Source organism: Panthera tigris, chromosome B4, assembly GCF_018350195.1.
Source record: "Panthera tigris isolate Pti1 chromosome B4, P.tigris_Pti1_mat1.1, whole genome shotgun sequence".
Lineage (NCBI taxonomy): Eukaryota > Metazoa > Chordata > Mammalia > Carnivora > Felidae > Panthera > Panthera tigris.
Window position 1 is genome coordinate 13,323,253 of NC_056666.1, and position 23,847 is coordinate 13,347,099.

Here is a 23,847-nt window from a genome sequence, read left to right on the forward strand (position 1 = left end):
CATTCTATGAAGCCAGTATTACTTTGATTCCTAAACCAGACAGAGACCCAGTAAAAAAAGAGAACTACAGGCCAATATCCCTGATGAATATGGATGCAAAAATTCTTAATAAGATACTAGCAAATCGAATTCAACAGCATATAAAAAGAATTATTCACCATGATCAAGTGGGATTCATTCCTGGGATGCAGGGCTGGTTCAACATTCGCAAATCGATCAACGTGATACATCACATTAACAAAAAAAAAGAGAAGAACCATATGATCCTGTCAATCGATGCAGAAAAGGCCTTTGACAAAATCCAGCACCCTTTCTTAATAAAAACCCTTGAGAAAGTCGGGATAGAAGGAACATACTTAAAGATCATAAAGGCCATTTATGAAAAGCCCACAGCTAACATCATCCTCAACGGGGAAAAACTGAGAGCTTTTTCCCTGAGATCAGGAACACGACAGGGATGCCCACTGTCACCGCTGTTGTTCAATATAGTGCTGGAAGTTCTAGCATCAGCAATCAGACAACAAAAGGAAATCAAAGGCATCAAAATTGGCAAAGATGAAGTCAAGCTTTCGCTTTTTGCAGATGACATGATATTATACATGGAAAATCCGATAGACTCCACCAAAAGTCTGCTAGAACTGATACATGAATTCAGCAAAGTTGCAGGATACAAAATCAATGTGCAGAAATCAGTTGCATTCTTATACACTAACAATGAAGCAACAGAAAGACAAATGAAGAAACTGATCCCATTCACAATTGCACCAAGAAGCATAAAATACCTAGGAATAAATCTAACCAAAGATGTAAAAGATCTGTATGCTGAAAACTATAGAAAGCTTATGCAGGTAATTGAAGAAGATATAAAGAAATGGAAAGACATTCCCTGCTCATGGATTGGAAGAATAAATATTGTCAAAATGTCAATACTACCCAAAGCTATCTACACATTCAATGCAATCCCAATCAAAATTGCACCAGCATTCTTCTCGAAACTAGAACAAGCAATCCTAAAATTCATATGGAACCACAAAAGGCCCCGAATAGCCAAAGTAATTTTGAAGAAGAAGACCAAAGCAGGAGGCATCACAATCCCAGAATTTAGCCTCTACTACAAAGCTGTCATCATCAAGACAGCATGGTATTGGCATAAAAACAGACACATAGACCAATGGAATAGAATAGAAACCCCAGAACTAGACCCACAAACGTATGGCCAACTCATCTTTGACAAAGCAGGAAAGAACATCCAATGGAAAAAAGACAGTCTCTTTAACAAATGGTGCTGGGAGAACTGGACAGCAACATGCAGAAGGCTGAAACTAGACCACTTTCTCACACCATTCACAAAAATAAAGTCAAAATGGATAAAGGACCTGAATGTGAGACAGGAAACCATCAAAACCTTAGAGGAGAAAGCAGGAAAAGACCTCTCTGACCTCAGCCGTAGCAATCTCTTACTCGGCACATCCCCAAAGGCAAGGGAATTAAAAGCAAAAGTGAATTACTGGGACCTTATGAAGATAAAAAGCTTCTGCACAGCAAAGGAAACAACCAACAAAACTAAAAGGCAGCCAACGGAATGGGAAAAGATATTTGCAAATGACACATCGGACAAAGGGCTAGTATCCAAAATCTATAAAGAGCTCATCAAACTCCACACCCGAAAAACAAATAACCCAGTGAAGAAATGGGCAGAAAACATGAATAGACACTTCTCTAAAGAAGACATCCGGATGGCCAACAGGCACATGAAAAGATGCTCAACGTCGCTCCTCATCAGGGAAATACAAATCAAAACCACACTCAGATACCACCTCACGCCAGTCAGAGTGGCCAAAATGAAGAAATCAGGAGACTATAGATGCTGGAGAGGATGTGGAGAAACAGGAACCCTCTTGCACTGTTGGTGGGAATGCAAATTGGTGCAGCCGCTCTGGAAAGCAGTGTGGAGGTTCCTCAGAAAATTAAAAATAGACCTACTCTATGACCCAGCAATAGCACTGCTAGGAATTTATCCAAGGGATACAGGAGTACTGATGCATAGGGGCACCTGTACCCCAATGTTTATAGCGGCACTCTCAACAATAGCCAAATTATGGAAAGAGCCTAAATGTCCATCAACTGATGAATGGATAAAGAAATTGTGGTTTATATACACAATGGAATACTACGTGGCAATGAGAAAAAATGAAATATGGCCTTTTATAGCAACATGGATGGAACTGGAGAGTGTGATGCTAAGTGAAATAAGCCATACAGAGAAAGACAGATACCATATGGTTTCACTCTTATGTGGATCCTGAGAAACATAACAGAAACCCATGGGGGAGGGGAAGGAAGGAAAGAAAAAAAAAAAAGAGGTTAGAGTGGGAGAGAGCCAAAGCATAAGAGACTGTTAAAAACTGAGAACAAACTGAGGGTTGATGGGGGGTGGGAGGGAGGGCAGGGTGGGAGGGAGGGCAGGGTGGGTGATGGGTATTGAGGAGGGCACCTTTTGGGATGAGCACTGGGTGTTGTATGGAAACCAATTTGACAGTAAATTTCATATATTAAAAAATAAAAACAAAAAAAAAACAAAAAAAAAAAACAAAAAAAAAACAAAACAAAAAAAAAATAAAAAATAAAACAGCAGCAGCAGGCGGGGAAAAAACTGGGCAGGAACAGTGATATGGGTGACACATGGGTGACACATGGGTTAGACCAGGATGGTTGCAGCACAGGTCAGACGGGTCAGGATAGGTGCTGACTGGAAAGCCTCTGAGGTTTCCTGAAGGACTGGACAAGAGTCACGAAAGGCATGGAAGAAGCACGGGGGACTCCAAGGTCCCTGGCCTAAGCTACAAGAGGGTCAGCGCCATCATGCAGGGGTGCTGGGAGTGGAAGTGGACACGAAGAGTCTGATGTACCTGCTGGACAGACGTCTAGGTGGTGACAGCAAGAAGGCGAAGGCAATCAGTGCTCAAACCCTGGCTGACTCTTTCCTTTGCCTCACTGGTTTGACATCCATGGTCTCTCACTTGGCACCCACCCCCACCCCCCGCCCCGCCTCCCCAGGCTCCCTCCCTCTGCCCTCCTTTCTCACAATTCCTGCAAGCAAAGGCAAACAAATAGGGTGCTCACTCCCAGTCTCTTCCGGATGTCGGTGCCAGGGTACAAGCACATCTCGGGCCTTGATACCAAGATAGAGGTAGAGCTTTCAGTGTGCAGAATGGGAAAGGCTTCGGTTCTGAATCTAGGAAACAAGCTCTAGCTTGGAATTTTCTTCAGATTCCTCTCTAGGTTTAGTATCTGGGGACCAGGGCAGGAAGGCGGGCCTCAGCCTGTCCCCGCCTGGATTGAAGCAGACACCCTGCTGCACACGAAGGTGCAGACGCTCCCCTTCAAACCCTTTCTCACTGGTTTGCCCTTCTGCACAACTGGGGCCAGGACAGGAGACACGAGGCCCCTCAGCCTCAGTCAAGTGTGACCTGAGGCCTGCCTGTGGACCAGGCTAAAGCAGTCCTTGTGGCCCCTTACGGAGTAGACCCTGCCGGGGTCTGGGAAAAGGTCACTTAGTGGGGTGAGCCCTGGGGATGAACCAGCAGGGAGCAACCTCTGTTAACCTCTAGTCCTCATGGCAGTGGTGGTGGCCACTGAAGGATCTGGGGTCTGCATTCTGGCCACTTCTCAGTGACTTTCCACCCTCGAGCCATGACCAACACATGGAACGTAAATGACCTTCTTCTTCAACTTTCTTCCCTTTGTCAACCATTTTCCTAATCGCTACTAAGTCAATGGCACTGGAAAATGCCCTTCGGATCCTAAAGGAACTCTTTCATTTCACGGATCCTATGCACCAATTAAACTGAAATGGAGGGTGCCTGGGTGGCTCAGTTGGTTAAGCGCCGATGCTCAGTTCCAGCTCAGGTCATGATTTCATGGTTTGTGAGGTCAAGCCCCGCATAGGACTTTGTGCTGACAGCGCAGAGCCTGCTTGGGATTCTCTCTCTCCCTCTGTCTCTGCCCCTCCTCTGCTCACTCACTATCAAAATAAATAACTTCAAAAAAAATTTAAACTGAAATGAACACTTACTGCCCCCCAAATGTTCACATTTCCCTGCCTTCCTCACCAGCATGCCTTTGCCAGCACCATTCTCTCCAGCAGAGATGCTGATCCTCTTCAAGTACCTACCCCTGAAATGCTGTAAAGCCAAATTTCACTCAACCTTTCAGATCCAGACAAATGTCAAATCTTCCAAGCTACCTTTCCTAATTCCCCAGTTGCGATTAAACTCCCTGACTTCTCAACCCCAAAGGAATTTTCTGTTCCCTTTCCCTAACAGTCACCAATCCCCACCTTCTGTTACAGCAATGTGTACATAATCGTCATCCCTTCACTGCAAAGACCACATCTGGTCTATGTTCACATTCTTCACACTCCCTGGACAAGGTCAATAAATAGTAGTCAAATGAAGTAACTACCAGTAGAGGGAGCCCCTGAGCTGTCCGAAGTCCTAGCAACAAGTTGTGTGTGCAGCGCAGAAAGTGGAGTTGGGAGGGCAGGGTTTCCTCCCTGAGCATCAGGTAATCCTGAAGCCTGACACACAAAGAGGATGAGACAGAACTGTCTGGAAGGAAAAGTACTTTGTGCATCGACATTATTACCACATGACACATTCTTCACGAAGAATAACACAAAGATATTTTTGTCATACTCCCCTGATCAAATAAACCGATTTGTATTTTTTTTAATTTCAATTCAATAAAGGAAAACTAGTGTTGGCTCAGTGTAGGAGAAATAAAACTGGCTTGAGATCCTGGATAAAACTTAACTTTCGTGACCCTCCGTTCTCCCATCTGTTAAAGTGAGTGCTGTAAGAATTGGTTGAAATGTAGATTTATTTAAGTACTCCATACAATCTCTGGCATGTCTATGGAAATTCAATAAATAGAAGCTATTATTAGATAAACTGTGTGACCAACACCACTAACACAGTTTATTTAGAGGTCTGAGAAACCTTACATACAAAACTCCACCTCTTTAGGCCTTGGTTTCTTTAAAAACATAGGAGTTCAACTAAATGACCCACAGCCCTTCTCACGGGTAACATCCAGTAATTCTAAGACCCATTCATGCTACAAATATTAAGAACCTTCCAAAAAGGGGCACCTGGGTGGCTCAGTGGGTTGGGCATCTGACTTTGGCTCGGGGTCATGATCTCATGATTCGTGAGTTTAAGCCCGGCTTTGGGCTCTGAGCTGACAGCACGGAGCCTGGAGCCTGCTGCAGACTCTCTGGCTCCCTCTCTCTCTCTCTCTGGCCCTTCTCCACTTCCATGCTCTCTCTCAAAAATAAATAAATGATCATTTAAAAAAAAAAAAAAAAACACCTTCTGAAAAGTGTAAAAAGGTCTATCCCACCTTCAAGGTGCTACGTGGAGTTGTGAATGGCTTAGCCAGAGGGCAGGGTAGAGCAAGACATAGGCCCCAATAGCAAGGTCCTTTTATGCCGCTCAGAGACCAAGGCAGCACTGAAATACCTTAACAAGTTGAGTAATAGAGAACTGCATTTTAGACTGACCCTAATACTAAATACATCCTAGAGATTTGAAAGCAAACCTAAAAACTCTGCCTTGGACCAGGAGGAGACGGTGGCATCATCTGGTACCCAAAGGCATTCGACAAGAACCCAGAAGACCCCCAAGACCACAAGCCCAAACACGGTGCACTGAAAAACACCACCTGATGAGAATTCTGCTTTAACTTCTGGAAATCAACAAACAGAAGTCATTATTAAACTCTACTATCCCAGGAGACAAGAAAATACCAACATTAGAGATGGATTTTGAGTCCTGGCTTTGTTGTTCCGATCAAAAAGGTTTACTCTGGGCCTACTTCATGCCTATTCGCAGGCATTCTGTGTTGACTGCTTTCCAGAGGTAAATAACCATTCCCACAGAAACACGTCACAAGTGGATTAATAAAAAATATTTATTGCATCTGAATTTCCTCCTCACACCGTTTTTGGAGTCAGCAGTTTTATCTGCTATTTCTACATCAGAAAGATAAAATTTAAAACCTAATCCCATGAGATTTTAAAACCACATTTAAAAATTATGCTAAATTTCATGTTTACCTTAATATTTAAAATCAAATTCTACCTAGAAGCACTAATAATTGAAGCCTTTTTGAAAACAGTATCTGAAACATGGCAATGTATGCAGGTGTACTGTAGGCTACGGGTGTCCTGTGACCAATCAAAGTGAAACAAGTAAACTTCTGAATTGCTACAACTACTTCCGGCAAGTTAGAAGTAATTCCAAAGCAATCTTGAGGAGCAATTGTTTCCCAGGCTGACTCTAAGAGATTCTAGCAACCCTCTGACAATACTCTGAAAGAGCCCGATCACTTAAGATAGCAGGCAGGCCAGCCCCAGGCCTAGGTCACCTGGCAATGGGAAGCCTGCCCTCAGTACCCACTGATCCCAGGAGGGAGGCAGGCTGTAAAGAGGAAGCTGAGAGAGCGGTGAGTGAGTTAAGACAAGAACTGTTCCCTAACAGCCAAGGGTTGCAACGACAAACTCCTGACCTGCCTGGGTGAACCTACAAATTCATCAGGGACAGTGACACCATCTGGCACCTGAAGGCATTAGACAAGAGCCCAGGGGACCTCTGTGGCCACAAACCTAAACTAAGGCTTAGAAATGGCACCCAACCAGAGCGGTCTGCACACAGAAATGTCACTTTTTTGCCTCTGCCCGGCCCCACGACTGCCGCCACTTCAAACTCTCGATAAAGTGGCTGCAAATACGCTGCTGTACAAACGCCAAATGGTGACGCCCTTGGGAAAATACCAAACTCATTTTCTCATCAGTTTTTTCATCCCCTAAAAATGTATTTTTATAAAAAAGGCACATATTTTATATTTAGAACATGGGAAAGGAGGCAAGAAACATGGGGAAGACGGAACACAGGCCATTATCAAAGCTAAGCCGGCTTGGCTGAGGCGAGACCAACCAGAAGGTGGCGACGGCTCCACAAATAACTAGATGTCCGTCTTCCTAACAACCACCAGGAGAGCAGGGAGGCCTCACCCCTGACCCTCAACACTGTTAAAAGTGCAGAGATATGCCACGAAAGCAATCCACTCTGGGGTCCCTATGGATCTCCCCTAGAAGGTGTACATTTAGCTTCTCCCCATCACTTAATTCTGGATAAGGCCCTCTGAGGTAGGAGTTATTATTCCCTATGGCCTACAAAGGAGGCTCAGACAGCTTCAAGAACATGGGTTCCAGATCGTACTGACTGGGTCTAAATTCTAGATTTCTCATTTACTGTGTCTTTGGGCAGGTTACCTCACCAGTTAAAGAATAAAAAAAAAAAACCACAAAAAAACAAGAATGGCAGATTATCTCGTAGGGTTGTTAGGAAGGGTAAATGAGAAACTTATACCAAATACAGTGACTAGAAATCATAAACCTTCAGCAGATGTCATCTGATATTAGCGCCATCACTGGCAATATATAACAATTAGTAATAATAACATTGTTATTCCTGCACTGGGTCACACAGTTACTACAGGACAGGACTAGGATTTGAACTTGGGTCTGCCTGATTCCAAAGGGATGCTCTTTGAGCAGTCCATTCTTCTGGATTGGGATAATGGGAAGGAAGACTTAAGCTTCGCTTTTAACAGGATCATTTTCTCTACCTCTTGAAAAGATTTTAGAAGCCTTTTAACATCACAGCTTTACAACCCCAAACAGAAGACATCTTGCAGAAAATTGCATTAAAGTGAGGAAAGAAGTCAGGAAAGACGCATGTTCTTTCAAACACAAAGGTTTTTCGAAGAAGGTTCGCAGCAGTGCTATACTTAATAGCTCCACACAGGAAGTGATCCAAATGTCCATTATCAGGAGGATGGATAAACAAACTGGGCGCACTGATACACTGGAATACTACGCAGCAATGGGAACGAAGGGACGACAAGGTTGAATCTCACAAATGTAACTCTGAGCAAAAGAAGCCAGACACAAGAGTCTATACTTCATTATTCCACATACATAATGTCCGAAAACAGGAAAAACCAATCTTTGGTGTTAGGTATCAGGATAAAGGATATCTTGGGAGTGGGCTGGGAGGGAAGGGAATACGACTTTCGGAGTGCTGATAATGTTCTGTTTCCTGATATAGGTTCTGGTTATACAGGTTTGTTCACTCGGAAAATGCACCACTCACTACACCTTTACGGCCTATGTCCTTCTCTGTATATACGTCACACCACGTTAAATACTGTACATATTAAATAGCTATTAAAATTACTATCGAAGAGATTATTTCGTTGCTGCTATGTTATTAGAATTTTGTCATTTCATCCATTTTAAACCTTGTTCAATCCATGAGAAATAATACAGTATAATGGAAAAGAAAACCAGGCTTGAAGACCACCCATCCTGGATTAGAATCCTGGTTACATCATCTACCAGTTATGTGATTTTTGTTACTTAACCTGGGTCTTGACCTCCTCAACTGTAAATCAGAGCTCACATACCTACATTTGCAGAGCAGTTGCAAGCATTAAAAGAAAACTTCTGGAAAACATCCACCACACACAGTACCTGCCCCTGCAGCATATGCTCAATAAATTAGACAGTTAAATAGTTCCAACAAATTAATTCATTAATCTACCTCTTCATTAACTAATGTTCTATTTAAGTGAAAATGGATGGCCATATGCCACAGGTATACTAGCTGAGACAAAATTTAATGGATAAACCCAATCTTGGTCTCTGCTCATCTTCTTGATTTGGACTCATGTGACACAGAGGGATGTGGGAGGGGGGCAGATTGGAGGGGGTGATGAAAATCCCTGATAGACAAGGCCAAAGCACAGACTGGAGCCTGCAGCTTGAGCCTGCCAATGCCCTGAAAATCTTGATAATTTCCCAATTACTACGCTTCAGTCTTATCTGCAGAACTGGATGGCCATTTCTCTCCAACTTCTCAGTAATCTGTCGCAAATAACTATTCTGAGCATAAAGCAATTATATGAATATAAGGGATCTCCAAAAACATAACATTTCCTAATTTGGCCCAATATAGAGTTTAAGTCTTCAAACATCAAGACAACTTTACTTATGTTCACAATTTGCTTAACCTCCCATAGCCCTTCAGGTAAGACTTGAATCCTGCACATTCCCTCCCTCTACCTTGAGGGCAGATTCTAGAATTCCCTGCTGCCCTCTGGTACTACCCTAATTCTGTGAGGAGTGAATGGTGGGAGGGAGAAATCTCCTCAGCCCTGGCCAACAGAAGCATTCATCTGAAAGAAAAGAGAGTGGCAACCGGGTGACCGGCATCACCATCGTGGGCAATGACACGCAGCACAGCTGCATGACGCCCACGCCACAGGGCATGTCACCACCTGCCAGGCTTCTGGGCTTCGCATGTCCCAGCCTGCTTAGTCCTCTCTGAAGCCCCCAATAGCACAGAATGGTTTCTCAACCAAACAAGCACAAGAAAATGGTGAGGCTCAAGCTCTCATCCAGAGATATTTCAAACTGAGATGGGGGGGTCTCCTTATGGGCTGCTATCAAGAGGGCGGACTGTGCCAGGGGGTCGGTCAGACGTTCTTTCAGATAGGAGGTCCTATGCTCCGACCCTGAGGTCTGTCCACAAGGACAGTGATCCATGAGGCAGCCAAGCACAAAAAGCTACCAGTGGATCACTAACACTAACAGATCACAGAAAACAAATTCCGTGCACTGTGTTCCTATTTGCATAGCAGCCAATGTACAGGGTTCTCCTCAGGCCTCCTGGCTCCTCAGCTGCTCCGTGGAATTCAAAGCTGTCGTCCATGTCCTCCTCGATGTGAAAGCCAGCCCCTTGGACGACCCTCCCCTGACCCTCCCTACCTGTCTGCCCAAGCGTCCTCTTCCCTCCCGCTCTCTCAGTGCCCATTGTTCTACAGAACAGGTCCCTAGCTCTATACTCTTGACTCTGGTGACCCAACATGCCCTTGGCCTTTCTGCTATATGAGCCATTTCTGAAGGGTATACGAAGATTCTTCCTTTCTTCCCAAGCTCCAGGTCAAAAGTTTCAACTGCCAACTGGATACTTCACATCTGAAGCAAACATGTGTCAAGTTGAGCTCAACCTCGCTGGCTGGTTTAATAAGTGCCCCCTTTGGGCCAGATAAGAATAGAACACCAAGCAGGACAGAGCCAACCCCTTATATTCTGGTGGAAATCATCCCTGGCAAATTGGAGTCGAAATTTTTGTTTTCAATAGCAACAGAGAGGACGCCACACACACCTGTCTCCCACTGTCAGAAATAATCCCGTGGCTGTCCCTTAACTTCCTAACTTCACCATAGGCCAGCCAGTTTTCAAACCGACGTTATCTCTGAAATGTCCTATACCTCAGCCTTGATACGGAATCAACCAGTCAGTGTTTCTTTCTCATAATAAATGTCTTTGAGACCGTCACCCACTGCCCCTGCTATAGTCCTAGTTCACGCTTTCCTCCCCTCGTCTCCGAATCAAGCAGCTGGCCCTTCACCGGCCTCCACTCCTCCCGACCACTCTTCCCACTGCATCCCAGCCAAATCCGATGCACTATTTCATCAGATCAAGAACCACCAGGCCAAATATCACTGCCACATCAGGATAAAGTCTTAACTTTCCACCTAGTTCCCAAGGTTCCCTACAATCTGGTCCTCAATCACCCTTGCAAACTTGTGGCTGCTCTCCAACACAAAGCCTCTACTCTGGCAAACCAGTCCACACAAAACCCGCACACATCCCCATCTCCACCTCTGTTCCTCATTTCCTCTCAGGTAAAATTCCCTCCTCAAGACCAATGAAAAGTCCTTGCAAAGACCCAGCTCAAAGCTTCTCTCGCCAAAAATCTTCCCACTGCCACTTCTCAGGAGCCCTCTTCCTCTCGTCTGCACCGATGTGGGCAATTCTGCTCGCTGACCCCTTACCCCACGAATCTGACACTTACCATGAATTAATTTTTCCTATATATCCATGTTGTCTCCTTCAAGAACAGATGGGTGTCCTTTGGCAGGGAAGAGACCTTTGACTGACTTAAATCATCCCCACAGCTCTAGCACGGTGCCTCAAACATAAGCCACAGGAAGGAGAGTCAGACACACAGGGACTACATGATGCAAAAGAACCAGAAGAAAGCTGGGGCCGCTAACTCCTTGTGACTTTGGCTGTGGACCATGCGGGCAACAGATCTGTGTTTACTCCCTATTGTGTGCCCAGCACCATGCCTGTGTCACCCATGGCCACTCCATAAAAGTGGACTGAATGACGGGGGAAAACACCGAAGGGTGAGAGCATCCAAATTAAGTAGCTCCTTTCCCGAAGCTTTTCCTGACTCCTCATGAGAATTCCCTCTCTTCTGGCCCAACAGGACACTGTTCCTACTTCTCTGAGGCTACTTAAGTCTACTTCTATTAAAACTGTATTTGAAGTTTTCTTCCCCTCACATTAAGCTCACAAAGGGGAAACCTGACTTTTACTTATTTCTCATCTTCAGAAACATCTCTGTGTGCTTTCCATATATCGTTCAACTAAAATCGGCCAGGTGATATGCAGCAAGTACAGAGCTCAGATTTACAAAAAAGGGGCAAAAACAGAGGGTGGAGGGGAGGTCAACCCTTACTTTAAACAAATTCTCTGTCCTCATCTTATGTTGAAGGAGCACAGAATGAGTTAGAGTGAAGTCTCTTCTCTCAATAAAGATCAGTACAGGGAACCAAATGTCCAGCAGACATTTTCCTAACCCAGAAGATTATCCTCCCTCTTGAACAAGATGACCCAATAAAATGCTCACTAAAAGCCCACGACATCAAATGCTGTGTGTAAAACATGAGTTTTTTGCCACAGAAAGCTAACTCAAATTGTTGTCTGGTGAGAAATAAATATTAATACATCGGCTTGCATAAATATTCCCAAAAAGCAATTAGTACTTCATTAATATGCAGCCCATTAATCTGCACAAACCTCTAAGCAACTGAAATGCTGTCCAATTAACAGATTTCTTTAATTATTAATTACCTTAAAGTCATTGGCCTTAAAATTGCCTTAGACAGATAAATTACACTTATCAAGTAACATTTGATACATGACCATTAAGTGACTCAGAGCTTCTCTCTCTCCTACATAAAGCAGCTTGATGAGATCTGAAGTTCAAGGACCCTGCTTTTACCAGAGAAGACTCCTCTGTGGTCTAACAGTGTCACCCAGTGGTAGAAGGCACAGCTTGTGTTCACAGCAGCTGTTGTTTTTAAAAAGAAGCATTTGACACATGTGTTTACTAAAGGGGAAAAAAGAAACCCACTGTTTTGAATTGCACAAAGAAAACTAGTTATGTGTAAATCCTGGAAAACATGGAACTGGTACAGAGAGCTACCCTACAGCCAAGGTTACTTTGAAGCCCTCAGGGACCATACAACACTGTTCAGATCTGAAGAGAGGCACAAGTGAAGTTCCCTGACTCAGGGGCAGTGCACGTTGGACTCTAAATCAGTTCAGTGTCCTGGGGCTGAGCAACAGGACCGCAGTCACCAACCCCCACCCCGCCATCTGCTTTATTGTCTACCCTTCAGCCACTTCAGTTCTCAAAAACAGATCTTCCAGAACAAGGAAAGAATAACCAGCCAATTCTGTTCCAAGGCTGACTATCTGATTTTAAATACTTATGAGGTGAAGTTTAATTGAAAATAATAAATTATTTAACTTCCTTATCTGTAAAACGAGAAGGCTGGACCAGATGACCCTTGAGATCCCTTACTAGTTCTAACATTCTGATAATACGGAAGAGTTCGGCTTATCGGTTGCTCTAAACCACAGGAGCTTAGAGCCAAGAGCTGCAGAGGTTGGCCCCATCATTACAGCCAGATGGACATGAGAAGCTGCTCCTGTGATATTCCTCACGTACCCCACTTTGGCCTCCACTCTGGCTCACCCTTGTTCCTCAGAACCATGCACTTCTCCACATGCAATCCACAGTGAGTAGGTTGTCTGCTAGTGATACTGAATTTCCCCGGATGCAGCCACCTTCACCCCAAGTGCGCCTATAAGAGTCTCAACTGCCTGGCCCAGGGCTAGAGAGGTCCACATAGGAATGGAGCATGGGCCAGACTTTATTAGACCAAAACTCCAAATCGGGGGGGGGGGGGGGGGGGAAGGGGAGGGGGCGGGGAGGGGGGTTCTGAAATATCACAGTGAACAAAGAGACCTATACCATACAGGATAAATAAAATCGAAAAACTATTCCTCTTTGCATAAAGTCTCCTATATCAAGTACGTATTGTACCATAAATGAATAAATTCAAGTCTGACCCCTAAAAACAACAGTGGAATTATGCCACAGTTGACCTTACTTCCCCTACCAGCTAGTTTCTCTTAACACGTCTTTGTCTTCTCTATAAATCCATAGATATTCTTCTTGCTTATTCCCACCAAATCCCAAATACCTGTGACTTTTATAAAGTTATTAACAGTTTTTTCTCCTCATTCCCCTACATTTAGAAAACGAGCATCTACTCTCATGGACCACTTGTAAGAAGATAAACTTGTGCTGCTGAAGAAGCAGCCTTTCTGAAGAATTTGTTGGCAGTCTGTGGCAAAAGGCTTTAACACAAAGACACCCTGGAACCTGATAATTTCACTTCTAGAAATTTACTCCAAGATAATAATCAGAGATGTAGACAAGAATGTATAAGAATATTTATCTATGATCTATGATAGCAAAACAAACAAACAAACAAACAAACCTTGAAACCACCTGGGACACCTGAATGGTTCAGTTGGTTAAGCATCTGACTCTTGATTTCAGCTCAGGTCATGATCTCTCAGTTTGTGAGATTAAAGCCCCTCATCGGGCTCAGAGCCCACTTGAGATTCTCTCCCTCCCTCTCTCTCTGTCCCTCCCCCCACTCACTCGTGCTCTCTCTCGCTCTCTCTCAAAATAAAGAAATCAACTTAAAAATGAAACTACTTAAATATCTAATAATGGGATAATGGACTTAACGGACTTAAACATCATATTTTTAGAATGCACAATAAAATTGGAAATATTCACAATATATCAAATAGGAAAAAAATATCAGGCTCCAAAACAGTATGCCCCCTCTTTTCTAGTATGCCCGTCTGCGTGTACAAGAGCTACTCAAAGTGTAGTGCAAGGATCAGATGTATCAGCACCACCAGGGAACTTGCTAAATGCAAATGCCCAGCCTTTGAGAGACTAAATCAGGACAGCTGCAGGCAGGCCCAGCAGTCTATGCTTTCCTGCTCACTATGTGCCACACAACCTTTGGGGTAAGATACTGAAATTCCCCCTGTTGGAGGGACGGAGACACTGAGGCGCACCGAAGCTAGCTAATTCACCTAAGGCTAAAAGGCTAGTAAGTGGAAGCATCACACAGCTACCTCCAGAGTCCATGCTTTTGAACCACTTTGCTCTAGTGCCTCCCCAGGTGAACTCCTACTTGGAAGTGTGCACAGTGCTCTTTCCCTTAAATTAACAGCCTGATGCATCCCACCTATTGGTTTTTCTTCTTCGCTGTGTTTTAGCACTTCTGTTACAAAAAGCTCCTGACCGGAGTGGGGGTATTTTGACACCATCACTGGCACCTCCATTAACATACCTCGTGGTGAGCACCTGCCTGACATCTTTGAAGGCTATAAAAAGATCTCTACATTAAATACCAGCCCACAATGGCAGAAACCTCAATGCCCACCAGCCACAGCCAACGCTGACCATGATACAGACTAAATATAGAAGGCCCTTCTGTTACCAGCTAAAAGGAAGCTGCCACGTGGCAATCCCATACACACGCTTTACAAACCACGTGGTTTACCATTTACAGAATTATGCAACTTTTGATTAATTTCTTTTTCTCTTCTGGCTTCCGCGTTATTTCAAAATTCACACATAACACATTTTTGTATTATGCTATCTTATATTCACAAATTCAAATTTAAAAAAAAAATGCTACCAGATTTTATTCCCAAACTGCAAGTTTCTAAATAAAAGAGACCTCCCTCAGCACTTTTATTGTGTATTATTTTCTAAGGAAGAAACACCTCGGTCATTCATTTCAGGAAACTACAAAGGGAACGGACTGGGAAGATGGTTGATTTAGGCCTCATCACTCCTGAGAGGAAGGAAACTACACAGAACAGAAAAAATGTCCAGCTGGACTAGTTTTCAAAGCCCTCAAATATTCCTGTCTTCAAGAGCTGAATAATAGTTTCATAAAATTTATGACTTGGACCAACTAACCAAGTATTTTCAAAAGAGAAGACTATCTTTAAATTTTTTTTTTCAACGTTTTTTTTTTAATTTATTTTTGGGACAGAGAGAGACAGAGCATGAACGGGGGAGGGGCAGAGAGAGAGAGGAAGACACAGAATCGGAAACAGGCTCCAGGCTCCGAGCCATCAGCCCAGAGCCTGACGCGGGGCTCGAACTCGCGGACGGCGAGATCGTGACCTGGCTGAAGTCGGACGCTTAACCGACTGCGCCACCCAGGCGCCCCAGAAGACTATCTTTAAAAGGACTTAGTGACAAAAACTTTAAAGGAGCACGAGAGACCATTTTTCCAACTTCCTCATTACTACCAGATAAGGAAACTGAGGCCCAGGAAAATAAAATGGCTTGGCGAAGCTCAAAGAGAAAGGGGCAATGCCTGGGCCAGAACCAGTATCCGACTGGTCCACACTGTGTTCCACATTGGCTCTCTCACTTCTGACGACTCTACTCAACTTTGTCAGTTCATTTTCTACCTTTTCTACTGATTTGGCACAATCACTAACACCACCATGAACACTGCCTCTTGATCAATAACTGGATAGCACGTTTAAATGACAAGTATGCTTTAATAACGGCACCAAGACTCTACCTCCTTTGGTATCCTGCCAGATTTCAAAAAAGTACACATTCATTGTGGTGATTAAAAAAAAAAAAATCCTCTCAAGGTAGGAGAAAACTATGTTTGCCCCCACCCCCTTTTTTTGACCTCATACATTAGCGGTGAACTACAATGTAAACAACCACCACCACCAGTGACTGCTCAGACGCAGTAACTTCGGACATCCCCTTTAGACCCCCATTTACCTTCCCATCCTCTGTCAAACCCCACCCTTTGTTAACTATCAGGATTTAGGATAAAATTTTTTAAAAAACTACTGGAGAAGTGAAAATCTGCCCTACTGACAACTGGCGAAACAAAAGACCAACCTTATAAGCCGTCCCCAATACTGCCAACAGAACGTAAAGTATGCTCAGAATGGAACACAGGCCCACAATGTCACCGGAAACATGACAAGACGTCCCTCTTATCTCACTAAGAGGTGGGACTGCTAACTTTTTCCTAAGTGACAGCTCTCAGTCCACCTTCACGTGCTGCCTCCTAGATAAGGGTTGTCGGTACACCCCATCACTGAACTGTGCCTGCTTCCTGACCACATCCAACCCAGGTCTGGCCCCATTCCCCAATCCCGCCTTCAAAACAAGCAGCTCAAGCATAAACCCAACTCTGCTTTCCAAGAGAATCCCAACATTCTTCTGGACCACATTTGTCTACATCAGCGAGTTAAATGAACTCACTTTGATGGGACTATACCTAATCCTGGTGGTTGCTGGCTCAGGGCATTCAACACGCTTTTGACTTAATAAGTTACAGTAACAAGTGGTAGAGGAAAAAGAACCTGAAATAAAAGGCCCACAAACCTATAAATCCCGACATCACTCTTCCCCGTCTGCTTCCTTACTGATAAAATGACAGCCCGTAATCCTATCATTTTCATCTCCAACTTTTCATCTCCAGTCTGCCACATTTCGGCCACATGTGCGTCCAACAGATGTGTTTCTATGGGAGAACGTGCCCTGGCTTCCGATCACTCACCTTACCCTTTCGCTGGTAGAGTTTGTCTGGAGAACTTCATTTTTCACCTTTAAAAATAAGGGGGCGGGGAGAGAGAACTTCGGGCCAAAAATAATCGTTACAATGACGTGTTTTTCTGAATGGTTAGAATGTTCCACAATTATAAGAACGTAAGTTGACTTTTATTCGACTCCTGCTTCCACAAGGAAAATGGGGCACGTCTCCCGTCTGGCTCTTGAGAGGATCGTCTGGCTCGAACTCAGCCCCCGAGAGCAGCTATGCACGTGGCCCAGGTACCTTGAATTAAAGCCTGTTTTCCCACTTGCTCCTCTTCAGGTTACCTCCTGGGCTTTCCGCGAACAACATCAGCCGGTCTTGTTGCGGAAGCCACCACAACCAAGACCTTCGGGAATAGTAAAGCACCTGTTGTCAGCAGGCCCGGGGCCCCGGGTTTCCTCCCGTGCACTTCCACCCCGTCCCTCCCACGCGTGGGCCTCGCCTCAGGCCCCGAGGAGAGGGAGGGGGCCGCGCTCGCCGCCGCGTCTGGAGCTCGCAGCCGGCGGAAGACACAGGCACACGCCGCAAAGGCAGTGTGGTACGTACACCTGGAGGGCGAGGGGCGCACGCACGTCTCAGAGGCAGGGTCTTCCTAAGACCACTTCCTTCCGACTCCAGGTTCCCTCTGAGGGCTACGCGCACATCAGTGAGGACGCTCTGGGGCACACGGGACGGCGCCCGACTAAAAGCAGCTGAAACCATGGGCTCGTCTGTAACTCACACAGGGACCTGGCGTCAGATGCCTCGGGGATGCTCCGACGCTCAGTGGCGTCATCGGGGACCCGGGCTCTCACTGTGGCGCTCCGCCTCGGCAGCCCCAGACAGCAGCTCCAGGAGGAGACGCGGCTGGGTAAGCCTCCCGCTCGGAAGTCTCCCCCGCCGTCGAGGGCGGGGGGGGGGGGGGATCACTCCCAGAAGCCCCTGGGGGTCTCCCTGCTCCCGATTGGCCAGAACGAGATCATGTGATCACCAGAGACACAACGGAAACTGGGAAAACGGGAAGACGGCATTGCGGAGGGGGGAGGGGAGCACGAGGTCTGTCGTGTGAACAGTCAGTTCTGTCACACACAAGACTGTTATGGGCTGAATGTGTCCCCTCCCCCCCATATTCATATGGTGAAGCCCTATCCCCCAGGATAATGGCACCTGAAGGCAGGGCCTCCGTGAGGTCATGAGGGTGGGACCCCATGATGACATTAGCGTCCTTGTGAGAGGAAGAGACACCAGATCTCGCTCTTCCTCCACCGTGTGAGGGCAGTGAGAAGGCAGCCGTCTGCAAGCCAGGAAGAGAGTCCCCACCAGGAACCAAGTCGGCCAGCACCCGATCTTGGACCGGCGGCCTCCAGAACCGTGAGAGACACGTCTGTCGTTTATGAAACCCGGACTGTGGTATTTTGTTATGGCAGCCGGAGCGAACACATCCTGACAAGAGGCTCGCTGGGCCCCTCTGGGTGAGGTCACTCGTGGGCTCCAAAGCTGAAAGGGAAACCACAACAACGCTAATTTCTTAGAAGTGTGTAGTCCTCACAGCATCAGGAGTAAAAGCTGCCATAAGCAACAAAGACAGGAGACTTCTTGACGGAAACCCTTTTATCCTTAGCTTTTCCCCCTACACAAAACCTCCCTTTTTAAACTGGGGGGCAGCGGGGGTCGGGGGGGGGGGGAAGTTTGGCAAGGGTTCAAATGTAAACACATTAGTAGTGGGTGTGGGCCCTGGAGCAAGGGAGTAGACTACTCTGCCTCCTAGCTTGCTCTGCTTGAACTCTGCGGATTAATTCAGTTCCCTCCGGAAGCTTGTCATTCTAAGACCCCAACCCTTATGTTTCCCACGGCTGTGGCGGAGTCACAGGAAAACAGAACACGGTGTCCCCAGCTCCAGAAAGCATCTTACTTCCCACAGGCCACTACTTCGGTCACCCCATGTCACAGGCACACGGCGTCCCCCACGGGGCTACTCCGAAGCCTTGACTATCTCTGCCTACAGTTAACGGGCAGAGGAAAGCTTTCAAAGTGAGAATGGGGAAAAAATCAGAGCAACCTCCTTGGCAAACCAGGAACACAGGAAAATGAAAGCCTAAAAACAAGCGGCCAGCATTTACAAGAGCAGACCTTAGGTGCCACAATGTCTAACAAGTGTAACGGCCTTTAGTCTTCCTGGAATAGGAAGGAGGCTCACTATTCTGTTTTGTTTTAATGATTATATTTATTTTTGAGAGAGAGACAGAGAGACAGAGACAGAGCGTAAGGGGGGTGGGGGGCAGAGAAAGAGGGAGATACTGAATCCAAAGCGGGCTCCAGGCTCTGAGCTATCAGCACAGAGCCCGAAGCGGGGCTTGAACCCATGAACCGCGAGATCATGACCTGAACTGAAGTCGGATGCCCAACAGACGGAGCCACCCAAGCTCCCCAGAGGCTGTTTTAGAAAATATTCAGGATTTCAATAATGCATGTATTTCTGGAGTAGAGGCCTTAGAGAAATAATCACTTAATTTTAGTAGTGAGAAAAAGATACTTAAGTCATAATCCAGATCCTAAAGAACTTGAGAGAGTCCATTCATCATTCAAACAGAATGCTTTTAAGACCAATTTATGACTACTGCAATAGTCTCCTATTTACTTCGTAGTGTCTACCCTCAAGTAAATTCTCAAGGTAAATCACACCTTCTTCCCCCGCATGCAACTATGCAAAACTCAAACCACTACCACTGTCTACACCGCCCCCCCCGCCCCCGCCAGTCCCCAAGTACTAACATATCTTCCATCACTCACTCTGGCATTTCAGTCAAATCTATTACTACCTAATAATACCACAGTCAAATGGTGTTTTCCCCAACCCTGCCATACCGTCAAGCTACTTAAATCCTACAGCTGCAATACTGATTAAGAAAAAGAACAGGACAGGCTGGTAACAGTAAATGCTCTGCCCAACACTAGTTCCACATAAGATGGAGAGCTCTGCTTCTCTCTCCCTGAAGTTGCCCAGGTTTTAAATGTTTTCCTTTCTCTCGTTGCAAGAGGATTCATTACTCAAGAACTCAGCATCCAGAAACCTCCCACCAGTTCTCAGAGCCCCTGTCAAGAACTTCAGAACTTGATTTGAACAGTATCTGTTTTTAAATCCACACGAATAGTAGCTACTGTAATTTAATTCAATGAGAAGGGCAAGGACAAATGACATATCATCACATTCACAATGAAAACCTGTCCTTTACTTACAGCTGGTTATAAAGGAAATCATTAATTGCTTCCAGAAGAACAATTATAAAATCATTATCAAGAAACTACAGATGTATCACGATAACTAACTTCCCTTATGCCTTGGGGGGGGGGGGGTAAAAACTTATCTGAAAAGCTTAATAAGGATAGGACAGCTTTACCTACTTAGATTAAGTATTCAAAGTTGAGTATACTAAAGGACCATGAAAAATGAGGTAATTTTTTCAAAATTTTTGCAAGGCAATTCAGGGTTCAAAATCTGGAAATAAATACTCTTTATAAAGTTTGTATTCTTACAGATGTCAAAATGAACACGATTCCAAATTTTTGGGACCAAAATAGCTAAGATTTCAAATTCAGTTTATAATACAAAATCTGCAAACACAATGGTACGTGTGACATATTAGGAAGGACACTAATGACCTTATTTTCCTAATTTTATCCATGAATCTTCAGAAATGAAGTCATAAACCTCATTTGCTCTTTATAAAATGTATTAGTACTAGGGACGCCTGGCTGGCTCAATCAGTTAAGCATCCAACTGTTGATTTCAGCTCAGGTCATGATCTCATGGTTTGTGAGATCAAGCTCCGTGTTGGGCTCTGAGGTGACAGTAAGGAGCCTGCTTGGTATTCTCTCCCTCCCCCCTCTCTCTAACCCCTCCCCCTCTTCTCTCTCTCAAAATAAATAAACATTAAAAAAAAAAAAACATTTTGGGGCACTTGGGTGGCTCAGTCAGTTAACATCTAACTCTTGATATCAGCTTAGGTCATGATCTCGGGGTCCATGAGATGGAGCCCCACATCAGGCTCTGTACTGACAGGCTCCCTCTCTCTCTGCCCCTCCCCTGCTCACTCTCTCTCTCTCTCAAAATAAACTTTAAAAAATAAAGAAGTTTTTAAGAAAGTTTAAATAAAATATATTAGTTCTAGAAAAGATCTGTTACCATTCTTAAATTTCTTTACATCTGATAGCAATATACAAAAACCAATGTTAAAGAGAGTTATAAGCATTTTCCATTTATGTACTATCAGACTTGCTCTAAAGTTAATAAACTTTCTAAACTACCTCAAATCAATGGCTTTCAAACTTCTGTCTGTAATCCTCTTTATAGAGTAACCCAATAAACACCCGCACTAAAATCAGCTGAAGTAGAAGTTTCCAGAAGCAATGCACTGCCTTTGCTATATGCTGTACACTCTGATGTTTTCACTGTTTTATTTTTTTCTAATGCTGGTTGTGACCGACTAAATTGACTTCATGACCCACTAATGGACGCAGCTTGAGAAATCCTGCCCTGACTCATTTACGTGAACTTGCTACAATTTAGCAGCACTCTCAAGACCAGAGAAGGCATCTGAAAATGTAAATTGGATGAGCTGCTGTATGCCAACTGTCATCATCCCTTCCAAATAGAAAACACTTAAAATCCATTACCTTTTCAAAATTTTATTTGGAAGAGTATTACTGATACTAGAGTCATCACCTCTCTTCTGCCTAATCTTTATCCTGACTCCAGTCACTAAAGAACAACTTCACATCCTTCTAGCTGTGTGTGAATGAGTAAAGGAAGACAAAGTAAAGATTACTTAGAGAATTCTATCTGTTCCTGGTTAGGTAAGTCTTTTTCCCTGCTTATGACAGAACATTGGCAAGAGAGGAAGTATTGTATTTTCCCAACTTTTTAAAATATTTTTAACAAGCAGTTTCAGGGACACCTGGGGGGCTCAGTCAGCTGAGCTTCTGACTTCGGCTCGGGTCATGATCTTGCAGTTCATGAGTTCGAGTCCCACATGGGCTCACTGCTGTCAGCACAGAGCCCGCCTTGGATCTGGATCCTCTGTCCCCTTCGCTGCCCCTCTGCTGCTTGTGCACGCTCTCTCTCTCTCAAAAATAAATAATAAAACACTAAAATTAATTAATAAAATAAAAAGCAGTTTCAATAATTTCTCTACCCACAAATAAAATTATATAGTACATCAATACTTTAATGCCATTTGCCTATTTTTTAAAAATGACAGTGTAACTCAGATAATATGTTTCTTAATACCAAAACAGTAATTCTATTTGCATAATCTCTTAAGAGGCAGAACAAAATGCTACACAGGGAGCTAAAGTCAACAATGAGTAAGAGGAAGGGCTGCAGTCCCGGGGACCCAGAACCAAACAAAGGCCATTTAGCTCCACCACAGAGGAAACGGGTCAGAAAATGTAAGGGAGAAACTAGAATTGATCTATTTCTCTTCCCCGTCAAAGATGGAAAGGCAACAGTAAGGGCAGTAGGGAACAGCAGAAGGAGGTTAAGCTCTAGAGTCTGAGAAACTCAAACCAGCTCTACCACACATTAGCTGTGTGACCTTAGTCCAACAATAAAAACACTTAAAATAATTGCTCAATAAATATGAACAGTGGGCGGGGCACAGTCCTAGATGTGCACACCCACCAACTCACTGAATTTTCACAACAAAACTCTGAGGCAGGTTCGGAGGACCAGAGAGAAACTAGGAAACTTGCCGACGCTCATAGAGTGAGTCATGGGAAGGCCAGAATTCAAACACAGCCCAACTCATCCCAAAACCTTCGTGGGGGTTGCCTTCTGAGCCCCAGGTTTCCTTATCTTTCCCTCTCAGGGCCGCTGTATGGATTATCACCTCCTGCCTGTCAGATAAGGACCCATCACCACCAAGATCCAGTGACACAGCTGCCCCAGCACAAGGCACAGGGTGTCTCACGCAAGCCGACTTCACCTGTTCAGAGTTACAAACTTTATCTCTTTTTCTTCTCCCCTCTCACTGCCGCACCCCCTCAGACACACCTCCCCCACAAATACCTTTCACTGACCTTAGGAAATATGTACTGGAGGGTAGAGCAACGTAACCTGGATCATGAGTATATTTACTGAAGGAAAGAAGGCGGGGGTATCTAACGTTTATAAGACGAGCAAAGTTGTCAGGCTTAATTCAGAGCCAAGACAGTGACAGGCTGAAAGCCACAGAGGCTGGGACTCAGACAGCATAGCAGGAGTGTGCTGGAACAACCCTCCGGGTTATGCTCATTTTACCACTGACAGCATGAAGGCAGGAGGGAGCCCAGGCGGGTAGTGCCGGTGTGGAATGGACTAGGCCAGTTGTGGCTGGGGGATCTGGCAGAAATAAAAGGGCAGGGCCTCAAATATGCCAGGAATTCTGCTGAGGGCAATAAACCACCACACAATGCAAAGCAGGATTGCATTAACATTGGTTTTGGAAACAGGAAGTACCGGTACCAAGTAGCTAGTGAGTGTCGACAGAATTTTTCAAAATCGGGTTACCTTCTCCTTTCTTTCCACATTAGTTGGCAAATGCCCTCCCCTCCAGTTCTTCACACAAAAAAGGTGGGTAAACAGAGGCACTGACAGGCTGTTCAAAGGACATAACCACAGGACCACAATCAAGTTAATTTAACCAAGTTGTTGAAAGACAGGCCAATGATACACCATGACCCGATTACTGAAATCAGACCATTTTTAAAAGTAAATATAGAGTAACTGTGTAGGTATGTATGCTCCTATGGTATAACAAGTCAGCTACAAACGTGACGCTCAATTTGTTGTTGTAGCAACAGCAGACAATGCCTGCTCAGACTAGGAGTTAGCATTTTACCTCTTTGTTTCACCTTATACTTCTATAACTATTATAAAAA

General features: G+C 44.7%; 1 protein-coding gene across 10 annotated transcripts in view; it reads right to left on the bottom strand.

Moving 5' to 3' along the window:
- FAM107B (family with sequence similarity 107 member B) overlaps positions 1-23,847 on the bottom strand; it is a 165,155-nt gene that overhangs the window by 18,668 nt on the left and 122,640 nt on the right. Inside the window, exons 1-2 of one of the 10 annotated variants that reach the window (XM_042991101.1) lie at positions 17,672-17,748; positions 16,915-17,296 (exon numbers count right to left, since the gene is read on the bottom strand). The exons of 5 other annotated variants lie outside the window; for them this stretch is intronic. The gene's annotated coding sequence lies outside the window, so the exon portion shown is untranslated. 4 more of the 10 variants (XM_042991103.1, XM_042991100.1, XM_007081242.2 and 1 more) reach the window with 4 other exon arrangements.